A 23,799-nucleotide genomic window follows, 5' to 3' on the forward strand; every position below is an offset into this window, starting at 1 on the left:
TTTTTTCAAAACCAATATTGTTTATTGTTTATTGTGTTTATACATTCAAGATGAATGTATTATCATGTGAAATTATACAAATCAAATAAAAATTACAGAAAAACAATAAAAATCATACATGTGGTCATACATTAGCTATTACATTAAATAATTTCATCTGTACAATATAGGTGCACATAATGCCTTAATGCTTCTTTATGATTATGCATTCAATCCAGCTACCTTCTTTCAAAAAAAAATCAATGTATGATACAACATATACGCACAAAGAGTAAAGCTCTGGGCTAAAGTACAATATATATGTGCCAATATACAAGCCTGTAGCAGTATAATTATGCATTACAAAAATAACTCTTAATGTGCTACTTCTGCACGCAAATTCAGTCGATGGCGTGACAAGTTCTGCACAAATCACAAACTTGCCCAAACTGACCAATTGATCTTCAAATGCTACAATATAACTTAAAAGCAATTTTTGCGATTCCATTCCTGTGCACGAGTAGTTTGCATGTTACATGTATGTGGTGACTTACGGGGGGATTCTTGGAGTTTCGTAAAGGGGAGGTGCTTTTACCGAATCAAAAGTCCCATTTTTTTATTTTCTGTTGTTTTGACAAAATATAAAGAGAGGCCGTGTGCACCCAGTATGCCCCTCACCCTATCCACCCTAACTGACTATCAAGCAATGTTCCCTACTAGATTTGCAAGTAAATTATAAATTTCAGTCACTATACTGTTTGCAAATTAAAGTCATATAATGGCTCTATAACAATGCTGCTATAACTGGTCCTTCTAATGAAAAATAATCATAAATTTCCATGATAATTCATGATCAAAGCAAAGCTTGTCATATGCCCCAGATCTTTGCTTATTATGTACTTATGTTTCAATAACATTTACAAACAAACCTATGATTCTGATAGAATATTTTCCCAAAGCATGACTGCACATGCTAGCTCACTGAGTATGTGGCACAAAAAAAAAAAAAAGTGATTTACTCTGTGGCACGTAGGCCTACATGCATAAAGAGTTCAATCAGCAATGGAAAAACAGTTTCCTACTAAAAAGTAGAGATTGTGGACATGGATCATTAAGCAAATATGTAATACGGAAGTAATAAAATACCCCGAATGTATCCATGTTGAAAAACATGTCACGATGATTAAGATTTTTGACATTCAGTAGGCCCATGTGTCTGTGCAGTATGGGATTACAAAGTTCCCTCTTTTGGAAGAAAGTGAATAAAGAAAATCATCATTTGTATATAAATACAACTATGTATCTGAGATATTAGAATATGGGATAGACGTTAATGTTCTTTTCAAGAAATTGTTCATTGAATGGTTCACTTTATGGGTAGGCCTGTGTAACATACAGTACTACATTGTTTACCACTCAGGGTGGCTGGTATACAGAAAACTGTATGTGATCAAGGGGGAAATTAGTAAATTAATCAGCATCTTATATACAAATACTATTTATAAATGTATTCTGAGGTCTCAGATCAGGGGAAGGGTTTGGTGAGAAATGGGTGCTTTGATTAACTCTTTATGTGCCACGGTGGAAACCCCCTGTGTGCCACATTATTTTGAGACAGGAAGGTAGTCATGTTTTGAGAAGGAATTCTGTTTTTCCAATGTGTATAAATTCTACAGATTTCTGTTAAGATGGGCATAATAGTGCTCAGCCAAAATTAACCCATTGAGGACGGACTGATTTTGCTACAACACGCATTTCCCATAGGCCCCTGCCCGAGTATACTCGGGACTCGTCCTCAATGGGTTAAAGAGGAATGCCAAGCTTTGTTTAGATATAAATTATATGACGAATCTATTTTCAATTTTCTTTTAAATGACCACTTGCTACATTACTGTAAAGGCATGACTTTTGCACGTAAAACCGTGACAGTAACTTAGAATGTACGAGCAAATCTAGTTGGGAACACGGCTTGATAGTCAATCACCACATAGAATGCAAGCCGTATATGAGAGAAACAAAAGCACGAGATATGCTTTCATTGTGCCAAAGGATTAGCAGTGATCGATTCGCCAATTTATCGATCGGTTTTGGCGGCTTTGTATGTTGAGCAGAATATGCGAAGTTGGCACGCCGTCGACTGAGTCGGACGTGCGAACATGGCATGTAAAGAGTTAACAAGCATGCTCAAGATGATCCTTAAAGTACAGTTGTAATACATGCACATAGTTATATTGGTCCTCCAGTGAACTGGAGTATGTGTGCACAACAAGTCTATGGGCAGGGAGGTGAGACTCACATCCCTGGTCAAGGCCATCCAACATTCTATGTGGTTTATACCAGGCCCACCTCTCTGTTAAAGGGATGACTCAGTCAGCATTGATGGAAATGAGAATTTGGCTTTTAACTTTTAGCAAGATAGCAATAAAACACTGATGAAATAGGACAGAGCATACCGTTTTGAGAGGAATTCAAAGTTTATTTGATGAAAATCAGGTTTTGAATAACTGAAACATTAAAAAATAGTAATAAAATACCGAGAATGTATCCTACTATCCATGTTGAAAAACATGTCGCGATGATTCAGATTATTGACATTGATTGGGCCCATAATATGTGTCTGTGCAGTATGGGATTACAAAGTTCCCTCTTTTGGAAGAAAGTGAATAAAGAAAATCATCATTTGTATACAACTATGTATCTGAGATATTAGAATATAGGATAGATGTTAATGTTCTTTTCAAGAAATAGTTCACTGAATGGTTCACTTTATGGGAAGGCCTGTGTACATCAAAGATACTACATACCACTTGGTGCAGCTGGTGATCAAGGGGCAAATTAGATTAATCAGCATATATATACAAATACTATTTACAAATGTATTCTGAGGTCTAAGATCGGGGGAAGGGTTTTATGAAAAATGCCACTTTAATCAACAAGCATGCTCAAGATGATCTAAGTACAGAGACTTTGTAATATGGTACATGTATATTGGTCCTCCAGTGAACTGGAGTATGTGTGCACAACAAGACTATGGGCAGGGAGGGGAGACTCACATCCCTGGTCAAGGCCATCCAACATTTCAGTGGTTTATACCAGACCCACCTCCCTGTTAAAGGGATGACTCAGTCAGTATTGACGGAAATGAGAATTTGGCTTTTAACTTTTTGCAAGATAGCAACACAACATTGATGAAATATGACAGAGCATACCATTTTGAGAGGAATTCAAAGTTTATTTGATGAAAATCAGGTTTTGAATGACTGGAATATTTAAAAAAAAAGTAAAACAAAGCGATCGTAATAAAAGGTGGGTCCTATCCACTTTACTAGAATAGCTTTGTTTTGGATATCTCAGCCATTTTGAAACCGATTTCAGCAAAGAAATGTTGAATTCCTTATGGAATTACAATCCCTTTAATATTTCATAAGAGATTACTCATTATCTCACCAAAACAGTGTTAGAAACCTGAAAGGCTTTTAGCAAGTCTCAGCCTACCAAAGTTTATTTGATGAAAATCGGGTTTTAGATAAAACAAAGCGATCCCCCACACTTTACTAGAATCGTTCTTTTTTGGATGAAATTCCTCATAAAATTGCATGCTCTTTCATATTTCATAGCTCAACCAGAACTGTACGATGAAACAGCTCTCCCATGCACTCACTTCCCTACCACTTTACCTTGCTTAAGCCCTTTTTACACTTGTGTTTCTTAACCCCGGACTTTCTCTGTCCCAGGACTATCGTTAGTCCTGTACCAATTTTTTCAGTGTTTTACATTTGCCAATTAGTCCCGTACTATCTCTTGTCCGGGGCTAAGGAGAAAACTGACCTTTTTACACTCGTATTTCTTATAGCCCCGGACTTTCCAAACCACATGAATATTCATGATTACGCTGTGTACTGTACACGTACACGCACGCACCGGCAGCACTTGATTACCTCGTTTCTGATTGGTCAGTAAGGGTCGGACTTCATCTCCGTCGCTTAGCCCAGGATTATTTTTTCGTTCTGTTTACACTAACTTGCTTGGCACCGCAATTGCGGTGCTAACCCTGCTATTTTGCAGGGCCAGATAGTACCGGACTATCGGTGGGGCTAGCCCACTTTGGCAAAAACGAGTGTAACTGTAAACGAGTGTAAAAAGTGGGCTAAGGATAGTCCCTTACCAACGGTGGGGCTAAGGCGGGACTAAGCAAAAATTTACAAGTGTAAAAAGCCGTTTAGCTGTTAGTAGCTGCAGACCACTTCCCTGTTTTTGATTCAGTGTAAAGACAGCCTACATGAACTTGATCAGCATGGTGTCATGAAAAAAAAATTGACAAACTGAAATGTCCTATCACACCAACCATGTTTTCAAGGTTTTGTGGGACATTGCAATCATCAAAGAGTTGATTTAATTAAACTATCTCACATGAATACTAAGTTAGGAAAGTTAATAGCACATAGGGATATTTCTAGAGTTAGTTTGACATTAAATCTGAATGTAATTCCTTATTTCCCTAAATTTGCAGGTTATGACTACAGGATGGTTTCTATTTCCTCAGACCACGTGGACAAAAGATGTTTGACATTTATCTGCCTTCACCTTGTAAGGAGGGCTAGCAGTATATACACCTGCCTATGAGGACTTGACCATTCAAAAAATTATTGACACACCTGAAGAGAAAATGATTCTTTACCCATTCCTCCTTCTAGTGTTTGGGAGAGCCTACAAAGCTACAAAAGAAGATTCTTTTTGCTTGTTTACAGGGAATTATAAGCTTCACAAGTAATAGTGACATTGAACAATGCAAGCTTGTGATCAGATGTGAGGTATCAATAGTGTGTGTTGACGGTTTCACAAACTCTAGTTCTACGCGAGAAAGGCACCATAATGAGGTCAGCAAAGGTGCAAATCTACTGAGTAGAGAATTATCAAAAAGCTGTCGTGTTCCTTACCATTATGCCCTACAACCCCCCCCCCCAAAAAAAAAAACACACACACAAAAAAAAACAAACAAACAAACAAACAATGATTATAGTAATATGAAATTTGTTAGCTTGGTGTCACAACTTAGTAATGTTTTCACATGTTTACGTGGACTATAGGGCATATACAATGTATACCTGCCTATGATGACTTGGCTATAATTAACTGATTCAGCATATAAACCTGTACTATCACAGATGGTAAAGCATAATTGAACAAACCATCCAAGGCTTTGTAGGGCATGGCAATTGTCACAGAGCTGATAATCAAACTACCTCACATTAATACTTATTAAAGTTAATAGTAGATAGCGAAATTTCTAGAGTTACTTTGACATTAAAGCTGAATTTAATTTCTTATTTCCATAGATTTGCAGGTTATGACTACAGGATGGTTTCTATTTCGTCAGACCACATGGACAAGGGATTCTTGACATTTACCTGACTTCACCTAGTTAGAAGGGCTAGCAGTATCACACCTGACTATGACCATGCACTTGAGCATCCAAATACACCCATTAACCCATTCCTCCCACTAGATGTGGAGAGCCTACAGTGCTACAATAAGATGATTCTTTTAGCACATGGACAGAGAACTCACAGGTTGCTGATCCACCTGTACAAAAGCTGTCAAGCACTACATGCATCCCCTTTCTAGTGTTAACTTTTATGGGCAATCAAACAATGTAAACTTTAATCAGGTACAAGGTATTAAAGTGTGTCCTGGGGCCCATTGCATAAAAGTTACAATTATGGTAACTTTGCCATCCAATGGTAACTACCATGGTACTGTAACAATACTCAACGGCCAATCAGAATCAAGAATTCCATGGAAGTTACCACTGGATGGCAAAGTTACCATAATTTTAACTTTCATGCAACGGGCCCCAGATGGGCTCATAAACCTGTTTGTTCCACACAAGAGAAGTAACTAAGGAGTCATGAATGACAAAAGTTACTGAACAGATCTGAGATAGCTGTCACCTACCATGTTAGATTTAGATTTTAGATTTTATTCGACTCTTCTGACCCCATTCCGGGGTATGAGAGTACAACACATGATACGCCCTACAATAGCAACAATAATTTATTAGAATTATGAAAATACGTTAACTCGGTGTCACAAAGTTCTTAGTAATGTTTTCACATGCTTACGAGGACTACAGACATATCACACCTGTCTATGATGACTTGGCTATTTATGTATTTGATCAGCATGGTGTCATGAAACAAATTGACAAGCTAGAATGTCCGTATCACATATACTGGTACACTGGTCAATTAGCCCTATCACACAAACCATGTTTTCACGGGTTTGTAGGATATTGCAACCATCAAAGAGCTGATAATTTAACTACCTCACATGAATACTTTTTAAAGTTAATAGCACATCCAGGGAAATTCATAGAGTTATTTTGATATTACAGCTGAATTTAATTCCTTATTTCATTAAATTTGCATGTATTCATGACTACAGGACAGTTTCTCTTTCCTCCTGAGACCACATGGACAAAAGATGCTTGACATTTACCAGCCTTCACCTTGTAAGGAGGGCCAGCAGTATACACCTGCCTGGGGACACTTGACCATTCAAAAAACAAATGACACACCTGAAGAGAAAATGATATTCCTTACCCATTCCTCCCGCTAGTGTTTGGGAGAGCCTACAAAGCTACAAAAGAAGATTCTTTTAGAGTGTTGCCAGGATATTCACAAGTTGGTGATCCAGCTGAATGTAAAGCAGTCAAGGAGTACGTATTCCATTTCCACAAGTAATAGGGACATTGAACAATGCAAACTTTTGATCAGATGTGAGGTACAAATAAAGTGTGTGCTGATGGTTTCACAAACTCTTGTTCTCCACAAGAGAGGCACCTTAAAGAGGTCAGCAAAGGTGCAAATCTACTGATCATGAGCAGAACCTTGAGAAAGCTGTCATGTACCTTGTCATAATGCTCGAAAAAAAAATGATTATAGTAACATCATGAAATTTGTTAGCTTGGTGTCACAACTTAATGTTTCCACATGCTTTTAATACGTGGACTAAGGGCATACCTGCCTATGATGACTTGGCTTTTTAGATTGATCAGCATATATTCTACTTGACAAATTGATCTGCAAAGCTGTACGAAAGCCTTTACTCAACAAACCATATTTCCATGGCTTTGTAGGGCATGGCAATTGTCAAAGAGCTGATTATCAAACTACCTCACATGAATACCGTACTTCTTAAGTCAATATAACACATTTCCTGGGCATTTCTGGTGTTATTTTGACATTAGACCTGAATTTAATTCCTTATTTCCATAGATTTGCAGCTTATAACTATAGAATGGTTTCTCTTTCCTCAGAAGACATGCAGGTGACATCAGATAAAAGATTCACGACATTCCTGGCTGAGTGATACCATGCTACGCCAACACAGCCTCCGGATACCGGATGTGTATGGATAAGTTCAAGCCAGTTCGGGTTAGCTCACGGGCACATTTGTACAAATGACCTTTCTTTTTTCTCAATTGATTAGGCACTCCACCACTACAACTTTCAAGCGACAGAAGGCAAAAGCTTGCCTGATGTAACAATTTATGGAATTCATCAGCCATGTTCAAACAAAGTAAAAAAAGAATGAACTGGCATAGACCCGGTGACCAGAATTCAGAAGAATGATCCATCATACAGTACTGACTTAGCACTTTGAAAAACATCAGTAAATTTCATTATTTTGCATTTAATGTATTAAATACTTTTCTATTTATTATTGTCAAATACTGCTTTTGCTGTGTCAGGTGGATAATATAATGCCGAGAAGCACCACTAAAGGGCAATTCCACGGTAACTGACGTTACGCGTAAGATTTTTAATGAAATTTTTTAAGTTGTAGTTTTGTAAATGAGAGCACCTGGGGCTTGCAATTGGCATTGATGAATGAGCTCATTAGAATGAAGAAATAGGTGGAAAGTTTTTCTCTCAGACTGCATTTCTTATCACATAGGAAGTGAAAATGTGTCAGTAACTGATGTTACGGAAAAAGGACATGGGAAATTATGGTGTAGATTTAGATGGAAATATCTCATGTCCCTGACTTCTAGCCTTTGTGTTTAATATGGCAATACACCTAGGTTCTTAGGAACAGGTGTGCAAAATAATGTGCACTTTAGATATATTCCTTTTAGCACCATGCCAATTTCAGTGAAGGCATGACGGTAACTGACATTACGCTTACATTTGCCATAGGGTTTACACATGCAAAATCATGATTGGGAATAGTTTTGTGATATTCTATAATTCTGACCTTTCAGAATGATTTGTTTGATATGTATGGCATCATACCTTGGTTCATCAATTTGTTTTACACAAATGAAATGAAACGTAAGTCCATTTTCTATGTGTTCTATGAAAACTTAAAGGTAAACATGTCAGTAACTCACGTTACACATACTTTTGCCATGGGGTTTACAGAGAACAAATTTATTTAACAGGTTATTATATTGCTGCAGTATACCAGTAACAATCCCAGGCAATTACTTAGCAACAAATTAAAACAAAATCTAAAGACACAAATGGGGTGGGGCCCTTAGGGGGCAACCCCCCCCCCCCCCATGTTATAGCACAGTTGGGGATAAATAATGTAATGTAATAAAGTATTATAACTGTTTTTCTCTTCCTTTTCACTGATGTATCAAGGCTTGCAAATACATCCCAGATACCAAGAAATAGGACTTTGCAACAAAAAAAAAATCCATTAAAGATCAATTATATAAACAAATCTTCCTGTTCATAATTTAAATTATCATGTACCATTACAAAATGTCCTTGCATGAATGAAATAAATAAATAAAGTAATCAACAAATATGAACAATTTTTTTTTTGTAACCCTAGAATCACCTCTCACTTTGAGCAACATCAATGTTAAACATTAAGCAACATCAGTGTTAAGTTTCAAACAGTAATGACAGTACATGCGTTATGTATGTACCATAATACAAGATGTGTCACATTAACTAAACCACACATAAGTGCAAGCAAAGAAATATATCTGTTTGTGCATTTGCCTTGAGGTAGAAACTTCAGTAAGCTTCCAGAAAAGAAGACAAATGCTAGCAAAAGCAATCATAAGTTAAGATTATAAAACTGTTGGTATACAGCTGTACACAAGCTTTTGTATAGAAAAGGTGGTTACCATGCAACCACGTCATTGATTAGGCCTACAAACTTTGGTAGCTTTATCATCCCATACATGTAGGACTGTGAATGTACTGTATAGTAATTTGAGTGCATAATATTGCACGTGGTAAACCTAAACTTCCAGATGATTTAACCTTAAACTTGTGCTGAATCGAAAATCAAAACCTCAAGCCCCCCATAAGAAATGATAATTATGATCAATAAATAAATAAATGTTTAATAAAATGAAAAGAATATATCCATGGACATACCATGGTGATGACATCATTCCCCATCAAAGGGATCGCTGCTCTTTGTTGATAACCTTTGACTTCCCATATGTATTGAAATGGCCTTTAAAAGTCAAAAAATTTGCCTCAGTTATAATTACTGGTCATGGTAACTGGCGTTACTACATACTCATGTATGACGTTTCGGTAACTGACTTTACGCATTTTGAAGTGTTCATTTTGACTCTCCAGTATGCCAAGTATCCTTATTTCCGGTATTAAAAGAAAGGCATATAGGCATACATTAGAAATCCCCAGTTACATCATACAGCTCACTTTCTTTGATGAATAAAGTTAAAAATTCCTTGTTTTTGGTAACTGACGTTACATCCATCATTGTCAAACTAATTAAAAGTTTTTATCAAATTCCTTAAAGCGACCAGCTTTTTTTTTCTATCGTGTGGTAAAAGACATCTCTGGTAACTGCATACATAGGCCTATAAAAGATTGCTGTTTAGAGTACTAGTAAAGTGGATATAATACAGAGAGTAAGTTATGTGACAATCCTCTCTTTTTACCATTGAGTTATTATAGGCATATTTTGGCAGCCATTTTGAAAATCGAAATGGCCGCTTTTATTGAAAAACATAATGATTCTTAGAACTTCAACTCAAGTATTGTCTGAAAATGTATGGTGTTTGAAACAAATATCATTTTGAATATTTGGCACCTGTGTCCTATATACCGTGGAATTGCCCTAAAAGATCACTTGAATAATCATGACGACATCACAGATATTTATCACAGTGAATTTAAAAGTCAAGTAACATGCTCTCCTGGTAGAATCCTAGTAGGTACAGCAACACGCCAACAGATGACCTTTTTTTCGGGAATTCTGACTGCCCATCCATCCATGCTCAACGACAAAGTGGAACCCCGAACTGCGCGAGTTGCGTTAGTTTTTAACTGGCTTATTTCTTGGACAGATTGGCTTTGCCTTTGAAATGAAATGAAATCGTGAGATAAGGTCCATCTTCACATTTCTGACAGCCACAACATAAATGGGTAATTCCATGAAGTTGGGGCAGTGTCCATGTAGCATCGTGATAATTTGAAAAATACATTTCAGCATAACTCAGTATTTTGATGCTATACATTTATTGTTTGTAGGCTTTACATTTGCATTGAGGCCACACATTTTCCTGGAAATTTTGTGCCATTCAGACTCAATTTTGATGAAGTTATTAAACAATATGTAACGGTGTCCTGTAGCATCGGGATGTGTCCATGTAGCATCGTGATATTTTAAAATTTGGTCCTAAGAGACAAATTATGGCAATTACAGTAGCTTGACCAAAATTTGATGCAATATGCATATTTACTAGATTAGTCAGATAGCTAAATATCTCAAATTTCCTGTACACATATTAATTTTAAAAGAAAAATTACAAAATGTATCACGATGCTACGTGGTCTCCTTTTTTGTTACATTTGGGGGATACTGCGTAGCATAGTGACACATTGTGTAATTTTCTTGTAAAAGTAAAACTGTGGAAAGGAAAGTTAAGATATTTAGCTAGCTGACTAATCTAGTATTAGTAATTATGCATATCATATCAAATTATGCATATCATATCAAATTTTGGTCAAGCTAATTGCATTAATTTGTCTTTTAGGACCAGATTTTAACCAGGAAAAATCACGACATGTGCTTCCAAACATACCGCCCCAGGGGCAACATCGACAAATTTGCATTTGCCCAGAGATCCATACCTGAGACTATGAGTGGAACAAACTTCCAAGCTCTGTAGTTTGTGCAGTCTCACCTGAGCAGTTCAAGGAGCTCTTAATGACCCACCTCAAAATCACATCCTGTGATTAAGCCCACACCCCTCTTCTCATCGTGCACACAAGTTGTATTCATCTTCGTGATAGGCTGCATTTTATAGAACTTTGAAGATTATAGAAGAAGAAGAAGAAGAACTATCACGATGCTACATGGACACGTCACGATGCTACAGGACACCGTTACATTTTTTTAAGATAACTTCATCAAAATTGAGTCTGAGTGGCACAAAATTTCCAGGAAAATGTATGGTCTCAATACAAATGTAAAGCCTATAAACATAGATCTATGTAAACTTTAGATCTAGACCCAGGTCTATAGCATAATTAGAATACTATTGAGTTATGCTAAAATGTAACACTTTGTGCCCCAACTTCACGGAATTACCCAAATGCAATTTTAATTGACACAGTACATATGGGCCTTAAGTTTAGTAATTTAACGACTGCACCAACCCATCCCAGTCTAGCTGTGCTTGCAGCTGCTATAGGGATTACTCCATCAAGACTCAAGACTCAAGAAATAAGAATTCTAACGTTAGAGACCGTTTCGCTCGGTTGCCGTTCGTCGGTTTACATTTACAACATATTTATACATATATGGGACTATTATATAGCATTCCGTCATGAAAACTTGTTACTGCTCCGTAATATATATATATCGAGATAATTGTGAGCGTAGATATTCACATAGATTGCTCACAATTTTTGACATACCTTCGGTAAGATTTGACGTGGAAATTTCATCATTATATCCATCATTAGGTTTATCGTGATCGTGCATACGATTCCATGATTGCTCAGGCCTCAGCGGCTGCTAGCGCATCACAACCACACAACACATGCAGCGCTGCGCCTGCTGCATGCATGCAGTACTGTACAGGACTGCCAGTACTGATGTTCGACACTACACGTAGATGGCGCTGTTCATCTTGAAGGCTTTTAAAATCCCTCTTTCTCTGGGGGATGATCCCCAACTTTCGATCTTTTATTTGGAAGACTTCGGAGATCCTGACAAGAGGGAAGCAGCGAAATTATGTTCGTGCCTCTCTGTTCGTGGATTGTTCGTGATTTTGTGATGGTACATGAATGCATAGAGGAGTTACGGAGCCAACCGGCTAGGTGGACTTAAAAATGTCCACCTAGCCGGTTCGCGTCCACCTAACAAGGGGATATACCGACAAATGTCCACCTATCCCTAGTTGTACAAGCGTATATATATATATATATATATATATATATATATATATATATATATACACACACAAATACAAGTGCATAGCCAGTAACCTTTCAAGAGCCCCCCTTCCCAAATCTGCAGCAAATGTTGTTCCTGCTTGGCAACAAGCAACCAGATTGGAACATATTAGCTGTTGCCATGGTAGCATGTACTTCAAAATATTGTAACTGGCAATTGTTGCAGTGTCTATGATAAGTCTATCAATGTTATCAGTCAAAATCTTGTTTGTATAGATTTTTTTTTAATCACCAGAATTTTGCTTTACTGTTAGCTCTCCCTGAAATATCAGGGAACATTTGGCCTGTGCAATTTTAGGTGTGGAATTTTCTTCTGTTATTAACTAACGTGTTACTTTGTGCTTGCATGTGTATGATGTATACAGTGTGTGTGTTGTCAAAATCAAATAGAAACGACTCCTCCTCTTTATTCTTTCACCCTTGGAATTCAAAGAATTTACAAAGAGCTGCCCTATTGCATTTCTCTTCTTTTGTCTACCAGATATGATGCATCCAAGCATATTATTTGCATTGAGACCTGTGGTAGTGGTAGTTCAATACTGTGAACACCAAAGGCAGCTCATGGGATTTGGCTTTGTAATGTAGCCTTTCTCTTCTTCTCTGCCTAACTTGATACAGTGAAATTGCACACTCATCTGATAAAATAACAATTAATTCACTGAGATGAAATATTTCTGAAAATCTCAAAACTATGATTTGCATCTGATGGACCTGTCACGATTCTGTCTAAATTGTGAATGAACATACCTACAATAAGGTATCATGCAGTGTGTGCTGAATATTAGTCTGGAAAAGTAGACTAGGCAGTCGCCCGACAACAATGGTTTTGTGGAATACCTCACATTCTTTGGTGATTAGGTCACCTGACTGTATGACGCCTCAATAGAGAAGGTTAGGGGTACCGTTCTAAACCATCAAGTCCCAAGAATACTCCAGCAGGTGTCTATGGGAAATGCATGTTATAACAAAATCAGTCCATCCTCAATGGGTTAAAGCATCTTAGGCATAACAGCTTTCGTGTTTAGTGACAAACAATTCTGGAAGTAATGCTGAAAAAGAGATTACAAGATGGCTACAGAGGAAAACATCCTGTTTTTGTCAGATCCAATTGATGCACAGTATTCCACTTGGACACAGGATAAACAACTCTGGCGACAGAGTGGGTTGCAGTGTGGCATTAGTCATCATGTGCTTTGGATAGTATATTGTCATTGTCACACAAAAAGATGGCCTGCAGGCATATTGATGTCACAATTGGCAAGTTGATGAATGCATTCACATTCCCTGCTGTACACACCTGTCATTTTCAATTTCCTTTGCCTATGCTCTTTGTTGCTAGATCAGGATAGGTTTATACTGTAAAGTATTAAGATATGTTTCGCTGTAGGAAATAATCAAAAATGGGAGTTGATGGCCTAGCAGCTTTTTCACTGCATGAAATTTTCGTGAATTTCCGCTGGAAGTCAATGCATATATAGTGTAGACAAGAACTTTTTCATGCATTTTTATTTTGCGAATCTTGGCTCTCGCGAAATTCGCAAAATTGAAATGCACGCAAACATTTCTGGTTTTACAGTATAGGTATCCAACAGGTTGGGCAATCTTATGGATTGTAATGAGCAACTCTGTAGAAATGGAGTACACTGTACAACTAATGTATAATGTGCATGTGTGTATGTGAGCATGCATACATCCATATGTGTCATGTGCAGCATGTGAGTGTGTTCATAATGTGTGGGAAGTGTTTATGTGTGTGTTGTGAATGCATATTAGTGAGGACCCAGTGGCCATGGGCAACTGAACACTTATATTAGGCCATCAAAAGTCCAGAAAAGTTATATTTTGGTGGCCCAATCCAGCCACTTATATTCAAAATGGATTGTTTTATTTCCTCTTACTTCAGGCCAATACATTTCTTTTCCCAGCCACCAAAATTTAAAATCTTGAGATTCTAAGGTTCTGAATGGGCCACAAGAGGTGGAAAAAAAAGTCACTGTCCTGCTGTAAGTATAAAAACATTGGATTGAAATGAACCTGAAAATGCAACCTGGCCAGACGTTCATTTGAGACTATTGGGAAATTCAATGAGAATGAAAGTGTGATGCAAAATTTGATTTTTTTTTTTTTTTAAAGTACATGATATTCTGGGCCAGGCCAGAGTAAAACTCCAGCTTTAGCAAAATTATTGAAGCGTTGGTGAAATATGGGGAAAAAGAAAAGATTAAACATGTGACTCCCATCATAAATCCCTCAGGATTGGTAGTTTTATTTCACTATATTATTATTATTATATCATTATAACAATTTCTTTATAGCCAAACAGTGATGTATAAAAAGATGTAGACAATAATTCTAGGACCTAGCTGAATTTTCACATCATTGTTAATGAGAGTTTCGTTACAACAGTGTTAGTTATAACGAGTGTCATTATCACCGTGTTCCTCATGATGGGAGTGCACCATAACAGAAAAGACAGGAATAGTAGAGGGACTAGAGTCTTGTTTATTGCTAGATTATTTCCTCACACCTGCACATACCAATATAATACTTAGCCCTTAGTTTGCAGATATTTTCAACCCCCACCATCGCTGACACTAAAGGCAGGAGAATTAATTGAAGAAGGCTGTATTCACTTGCATCCTGTGTACTCATTCACACCTTGCACCTTCGTATTGTACAGTATGTCCAAAAAAAATTACAATTGGATTTTCGCATTGATAACTCCCAATATGATTGAACTGTCTAAATGCTACTTCGAGATCTTAAAATGTAACATCTTAGCTCTATTTTGCAGAAAACCCCATTCAATTTGGTTAAGCAGTCACAGAGAAATGTGGATTGTTGTACAAGCATGTCGGGAGTCTGATTCTTCCAAGTTGAGCACTTGGATGCTCTTGGAACTGCATATTAATGTGTGAACACAATGGACAGAACTTGGAGGGAAGGGATTCCTGACATACTCTACAAAAATCCTCATTTCTCTTTGACCACTGAAGCAAATTGAATGGGATTTTCTGTAAGATGTGGGCAATGAGTTATAGTTTCATACCCTGAAATTGTGTTTGGGTTGATTCACTACTGTATTTTTAAAGTTATCGTTGCGGAGGGTACCGTTGTAATTTTGGGGGGGACATATGGTACAATGTACGAACCCATTTTTGCCGAGGTGCCCTCCCATGTGTTCCGCAGCTTGTATCACCTGTTCCGGCTACAGAGGATGTCCATTGTTAGTACGTGTGTGATTTCTCGGGCTGGCCAACTTTTAAATGTGTTTACAAATGCATACAATTGCATGCAAAGAACACACACACACATACACTCATACACACATAAACACTCTTTCTTTACTGCTCTATCTCTCACTCAGTCTCTTCCTTCTCTCTCTCTCTCTCTCTTCCTCTCTCCCTCTATCTCTTTTTCTTCTCTCCTCTCTCCAATAGCTTTCCTTTATCCTCCATGTCATGAATGGAATTTTCTTATTCCTGCAAGTCAAGTCTGGATTTCCACTTCATTCACCTTCTACACACTGACAATATCACAATTTTAAAAAGAATGGAATTTTGCTCTCTTTTTTTTTTCTTGTTCACCATCCCAAGTCTTTAATGAATGCTTATTTCATTCCCTTTAAGCACTACCATTCAATTTCCACAGTAAGATGTATATACCTTACAAATTTCAGAGGTACATACTTACATTCATATAATATGTACAGATACTTACATAATCAACATCTTAAAATAAAATAAAACTGAAGAATGTTGAAGAGCAGCAAAAGGCAAAATGCAGATCTTTACATGAGTAAAAAAATAAAAATAAAAATAAAAAAGAAATGCAGATTTTGGCATTAGGTATGACAGCAATATCCCTGCTCTGAAGAAGTGCAATAAGTACAAAACAAACATGAGATATCTCTTGAATACCACAAAACACTCAGGCATAGCACAAATGCTGCATACATCAACCAGTGAAAAGGGTGTGCCTACTACAGCAAGTGTCAAACCCCTTCCAGTACAATATTTTCAATTACTATTCCATCTTTGCATTTACCTAAATTTATGTGGAAATGAAATTTATGTTTACGTCAATGAAAAATTTTACACACTGCATTGATTCCAATGTTTCATGTCACATGCATGTGTTTTGGGTTTTATATCACTTCAGTCTTTAACACAGGAACAAGCGTTCACTTCTACTCAAAATCAAATATGAACAACCTTAACCCGTTGAGGATGGTTTGATTTTGCTACAACATCCATTTCCCATAGACACCTGCCCGAGTATACTCGGGACTCGTCCTCAACGGGTTAATACGAATGAGCTCCACAGCAGATGTCTAAAAACAGGGGACCATTGATTGCACTTCACACATCAGGCTCAAAACCACATAACAGGCACAAGAACAAAAATAGAAAAGAATAAAATCATTGTAAATCAATCGGATAAAGCCTATTCTTCACAAATGCTGAGTATTTTAACAGTTCTGTCCATGGTCTATCGATGCTTAAACCAATTCACTATTTTGACAGACAAAACCAAACCAACAGCATTTCTGCATATTGTTGTCCTATATAACAATGCATGTGCAGTAGTGCTGATACAGTTTCACATTACTTGTATAACTGTGGGTGCAAATAACTTGTATGAAAACGTGTAAGTTACAAGATTCATAATCTGCGTTTATGAGTAGCAGAATGGCTTACACACACAAAAAAAAAATAAATGGTGAATAATTTTTGAAAGACTACCCTGATATACTTTTAACTCAGTGCATTAGAAATGACACATGGTTATGCCAATAAAACAAAAAGAAATGGATAAAACAGAACAACCTTTCACTCACAGTTCCATTTGCTTTGTAGTGTGTTGGCCGAGTTCACATTTATACAACAGCTGGCGAAATTTGTTATGTTTGGCATTTTAACATATAGTCTCCTTTGCGAAAGACAAAACAGCCACCAACAAGGGTTCCATGTGTCATGTGTAACAGTCAGTAATCATACAATAGTACAACTTCTTCATAAATAGATAACATGCAATCCCTGGAAAGCCCTTATGAAACATGTGAATGAAATCACACACAGAGAGACATGCACAGATCACTGGAATCTAATCAGATCGCCACTATTAAATGTGTCACTCTCACTGTAACAAACGGCATAGTAAATAGAAAGCTCTTATATGGGTATTACTTCCCTGAACCTCATTAGTGTTGCATAATCTATTCCAATGCATGCTACAATCCAATATGCTTTATAAAGAATTTTGCTTGGAATCATGAAAGGCACAGCAAGCACTTTCTGCTTGTCCTGTATGCAAAGGCACATCAATGTCACATAAACAGCAAGTCAGCAAACAAAATCAACACATTCAGAAATGTACAGTCCTGACATACAAGAGACAATTCTAGGCATGATAGATTTTATAAGTTTATGGAATATTAGTGAATATTGCTTACACCTGGAAAACATTCTCCCCTTACATTTCATTGTCATTCCTAGCTTTGGCACAAGCAAGCTTGGTGTTTATCAACTTGGTTTCTTCATCACGGCCAAATCACGGACATCCATGTATTAACAACAAAAGGTAAAATAACGGTGAAGAAGACATATCAATGAAGTGCTTAACTCTTCGGATGCCACACCAAGTTTGAACGGCATCCTATGGACTGGTTGCTGGGTGCCTTGCTGGCATGACTTGGACATTCCTTTTTTGTCACTGGGCTGACTTTGCGGCAGGATGGTGGCAGCAACATTTTCAGTACCCAGAGGCCATCACAGTATGATAGAAGGGAAACATCTCATCCTTCTCATCATCTACCGTTTTCTCTCCCTAAAATGTCTTTTCTCATCCAGCAGCATCCTCTGCTGATTTCCACTCATATGCCATTCTTTAATTCACTCGGGTGTGAACAAGGAAATTGTTGGGGAATAAAAATGATTGAATCGCTCTTTGAAAGAGAGTCCTTTGTTTTTCTTACATGAAGTTCAATTGTTCTTTTTTCCTCTCTCTGTCTTTCCCTCTGAGAAAGAGAGATGTCCTTCATGAATTGAGAGAGGGTCTTCATGCTTCACTACAAAAATGAGCACTTCCTGAATCTGGCTCCGGTTTCTTCCTGCTTTGCAACGCTGCCCTCGTGGCCATTTCGAAGACTTCGCGCACCCCATCATTGACCTTGGCGGAGCACTCCATGTACTTGAAGGCACCAATCTTGTCGGACATCTGTTGACCCTCATCGTGTGTGACTGGGCTCTGCTTGGTGCGCTGGAGTTCGATCCTCGTGGCCTCATCGTTGCGCAAGTCCTTCTTGTTGCCCACAAGATCACCGGCACATTGGGGCAAAAGTGCTTAACCTGGAAACATGACAAACAAGGGAAAACAATACATTCAATGTCTAGCCATTCACTGTTAACCTATCCATGTTATCCACCCATTGGTACATCTACTAGCCTGCTTTCTTCATTCATGAACAGATTGTCCTAATGTCACGGGATCTGCTGTCTCAAGTCCTTTCTGTATCATGTTGGCATTCATGAGGGGACTGTGGCACTAATCCATGCCTTTTGTGGGTTGTCTCACTGTACATTACGGTTACATTTTGCAAATTGACCAATACCAATGAAATACTGTATATATACCACATGTATTTTAATGGCGAGTCTCATTTATCATGAATCGGGACTTTCCGATGATTTCATGAGTGGTTAAATTTGTAGTCTCGGATTACAATAATCAACACGGAAATGTATTTGTGCACGTCACACTATGTCGGGATAAGAATTAATATTTTCTTGAGTTTCTGAAGTTGTGAATAGTACCCGACTCGGGAATTCCTCAAATAAAAATCCGTGAAATATATGACGCATACAGTAGCTTGGCATGTTACAATGAAGTAAATGGGTCCAATAGCAGCTGCTAAAGCAACCATCTCACAGCTAGCACAACTCAGGGGCGGATCCAGGAATTCTGGAAAGGGGGGGGGGGCCGTGACTAATATTTCTTGTGCCACTTCCGGGTTTCATTTCATTTTTTTTTTCTTTTTATTTCTTTTGTTTTTAACGAAAAATAAAGGGGGGGGGCGTGCGCCGGTTGCGCCCCCTCTGGATCCGCCACTGCAACTATACTGTAGTAGGAGACCTCACCTCCCTGACTGCAGGCAGTCAATAGTCCGTCCCTACAAAACTCACCTCGGGTGTCCACTTTTCTGGGATGTTTTCCAAACTGTCTGGGTTGTCGATAGCAAAGCACATGAGAATGACATCAGTGTCAGGGTAAGAGAGTGGCCTCAATCTGTCGTAGTCTTCTTGTCCTGCGGTATCCCACAGTGCCATTCAACCTGGAAGAGAAAAAGGAGACAGCGATACAATAAATGCTACAGTGTATGAGCCAATTACACAGTTTAATGTTATAACTCCCATGTGTACAGAAACTATTAGAGAAACTAATTTCTTATGTATCTACACTTGTAATTTCAGACTGCTAGACCAGAACCCTATACAATTCTTTATTTTTCCAGCATGCTATTACTGTACATTGTGCCTTGACAAAGCTCACTAGCACATGTACTCATGATAGTACAATGTATTTCATTGGTTCACTTGTCAACTCTGTTACACTTAAAGGGATGGCTAGTAACTGATCAGTGGGAATCAGTGGGAATGCTGAGGGATGATTGTTCCAATCCTTGTGGGATTCATTTAAGAGTACATTATATATCTATTCTTGTGTGAAAATAATTTGCTTCAGAATGGTCTCATATTCAAGTAATGTGCAGTTTAATGTTTCCAGGTAAGCGTCCCTGGTCAGTGACGGGGCATTAATCTGCACATTACTTGAATATGAGATCGTTCTGAAGCAAATAATTTTCACACAACAGTAGATATATAATGTACTCTTAAATGAATCCCACAAGGATTGGAACAATCATCCCTCAGCATTCCCACTGATTCCCACTGATCGGTTACTAGCCATCCCCTTTAACATCAGTGTTCTGAATATCAAGGCAAATATTAAATCTGGGGTTTTGTACTTTCTACCTTTCAAATTCAATAAATTCAGAAGACAACAGAAAATGGAAAAGAAGAGAGATTGGAATTTGAAGAAGTTATTTTGTGCATAATCTTTCATCTTGATTCATTTGCTTCATATCACCTCATAATAATACAAGGTACATTATCTATACATTGTAGAGCAGAGCTTTTCTCACATTGAGCTCACTGGCTTCAGTTAGTCAAACCTATTGAACTTTGAATCATCTGTTTGACTGATGCCAAGACCTTTATCAGATATTAGGAAACTTCCATATGACTTGTACAAAGGTCTGCCACAGGGATGACGCCCTAGAATACAATACTTCTGTGTCAATAAGACAAATCAAACACCCTTGTGTGTGCATCGGAATGATTTCCATGTACTGACACGGAGGACAGAGTTTGAACATTTGAGAAAGAAACAGTACATACAAATTGAACGATATAGTCCAAAAAACAGCGCAACAGTACAGTATTTCAATTATTGTGTGTCATGTATTTAAACTGTAGGTGGCACTGTCATGTCCTGTGTCATATAAGGATATGAAATATTAGTGTGACAGTTGCTTAGTTCCACTTTTCACAACTGTAGTCCACGGAGAAAACAAATTTGAAATGGCCTGAAGGCTGTAGCAAACACATACAACTGTACGCCTACATGCATTATTCATCATGACTGCATTACAATGTGTATAGTACTTAAATTCTCTTTGCCTATACAAGAGACACTTGGCCAAGATGCATTCATGCTCCTCAGCATCAAGGGCACATTGTCTGTTGACTGGCAACACTGTTGAAACAGGAACTGGGTCTTCTGAGAATAAGGAAATGGTGATTGACGACCCAAGCCCAACCATTTCCTTCTCTCCTCTTTGCCTCGTCTGCATGTGTCTGGAGAGAGGTGTGTAGCTTGCACGGAAAGATGATTGCTTTTTTCCCGAAAATAAGTATGCAGCCTACAGTTTGTGCACCATATGCTTATGAAATGCATACATTGTATGCCGGCAAATGAACCAATCTGGATAGGAAACTGTGATGTTGCCAATGGGAGGGCCACAGTGTCTATCAATCATAGAAAGGATAAATTGGGTGCAAATGCGCATGTGAAAGAACTTATTCTTCAACTTTAGTCAGCACCTGGTTCTTCTTGCAGGACAAAAATTTCTGCTAATGCAATTTATTCCCTATACTTTCAGGAAAGGTGCATTTTAATACCCCCTCCCACATACACACATAATTTTACTGAATCTCATTGTGTGTACAAAAATTTAGTGTATATATGTACATTGTGATACGTGTACAGTATTCTACACTCAATAATGGACATATGTAATGTCCTCACAAATTAACCAAACTAGAGGATTTCTCTACAACACCCTAACCTCACACAAACATGCTCATAATAATACTAAGCAATTCTTTGAGCTCTATTGGCAATCAAGTCCCCATGATCAGTGACTGGCATTTAATTCCACTTTATCTAACCCTAATAAAAAGCTAATTATCTCACTACAAATAGTCAGCATGAAGATGCAGTGTACATGTACATGCATATGATGTACATTGTATACTAGTGTGCACAATCAATGAATGATATGCAAACTTCTATGTATCTTAAATTGCATCCCATTATAATTCATACCGATTATGAAAAAAAATTGCATATATACAGCATATAATGTGTTACCTGCCATATACACTGAACTGCCTGCTATGTTTATTGTATTATATCGTGACACTAGGCACATATCAAAACACACAGTCTCTAGGAAGATACAATGTATAATACATTTCAGAGTTATATGCCTCCTTCAGTCCCAGGATCAGCTTGGATGTGGTCCATTTATACGAACTCAAGAGTTTAAAGATGCTGGTATTGTGCATGTGAGTGGATGTAATTAACTTCTTTCATGTAACCCGATACATTTTTCCCCCGAAGATCACTGGCAGGAAAAGGGAGGAGTTGGTATTTGACCCTTGATTTGAAATCAAAAAAGTACAAACAATTTATGTCATTAAGGTTTTCTTGTTGCAGTTTCCACCAAAGCTAAAATGGCTCCCCCCCCCCCCCCTACTGACCAGTAGAAGCCTGTACCATACCTACAGACAGGCTGCTATGGGCGGAACACTGTGTCTTCCCACTATCCCATGAGGTAATCCATAAAGCATTCATAGTCTCAGGCCAGTATAATACACCCACAGCATACTACATTATTTGATCTGCTCATTGTGCTCTGGTGGCATTGTGTTTCTCTGGCCACCGCCCTCAGCAAAATAATACACAGCCTGTCTACCCCAGGGGCCCATTGCCACCATCGATTTAATCCTTTTGGGCTGAGTGGCTTGTGATTCATAGTTGACCTTATCAGTGCCCTTGGTATGAATTGCACATTTTACTCCCCACGCTTATTACTCGTAGAACCTACACTGATGAATCTGAAATCAAAAAGTTATACCATACAGGCATGATATAATTGCATATGAAGGATAAATTGTGACAAATTGTGACTAGCATGCAACAGTCAAGACTCAGAGGATCATTTTTACTGTTTCACCAGTTTGAATTTCTATCTTATGTGCAGCCAGCCTTCATTACATTCAGTTTGTGAGATAAATTCAAACAAAGTTTTCATTCTGCTATCTACTGCCTCAAGCTATTGTGTCACTTTCATCATACACAATGAGTAAAGCTCCTCCTCTTCTTTTTTTTTTTGTTCATTGTTTACATCAGATGAAAGGTTATTAAGAAACAAAACTATCTAAAATAACATGAGTTATATCAGTCAGTGCAAATGCAATATGGACCCCATAATGCGACTGATTTTGAGAGAGAATTTAACATTCCCTGCCTCTGTTGGAATGATGTATGACTATCATAATTTGCTGATCTTAATACAAAGAGTTAACCAGACATCGTATCTTCTAGACGATTTGAAATGAATGCAAGTTACGATACAAACAAAATTAGAGTAATCACAGGACCCTGACGAACTACATGTATTTCTATCTAAAGCTATATTATTACATGTGACTTGTCAACCTTCAAATGAGTATAACATTTTCACTTTACATGTACAAAATGTGTATTTGCCAGATTTACTCATAGTTTCACTGATGCCCTATCATAAATTACCTCTCCCCATAAAAAGACAGTATCTTCCACAGTACGTTTCCCTTGAACACTTCCTCCAGATTACATTAACTCAATATGGTGAATATATATATATCTGGACTTTGTACTGCAGTAATGTATACAGCATACCATTTCATCAACATTCACTACATGTATGAATATTGTGAAAGTTGAAAGAAGTGACAGCTTGCAAAGC

The 23,799-nt window shown here is 37.7% G+C and overlaps 1 pseudogene; it reads right to left on the minus strand.

Moving 5' to 3' along the window:
* Positions 1–18,252: 18,252 nt before the first annotated feature.
* LOC139743854 (transforming protein RhoA-like) lies at positions 18,253–19,772 on the minus strand (annotated as a pseudogene).
* Between the last annotated feature and the right edge of the window lie 4,027 nt (positions 19,773–23,799).

This window comes from Diadema antillarum, unplaced genomic scaffold (genome assembly GCF_040938485.1).
Source record: "Diadema antillarum isolate AM-2024a unplaced genomic scaffold, OU_Dant_1.0 seq00001116_RagTag, whole genome shotgun sequence".
Classification (NCBI taxonomy): Eukaryota; Metazoa; Echinodermata; class Echinoidea; order Diadematoida; family Diadematidae; genus Diadema; species Diadema antillarum.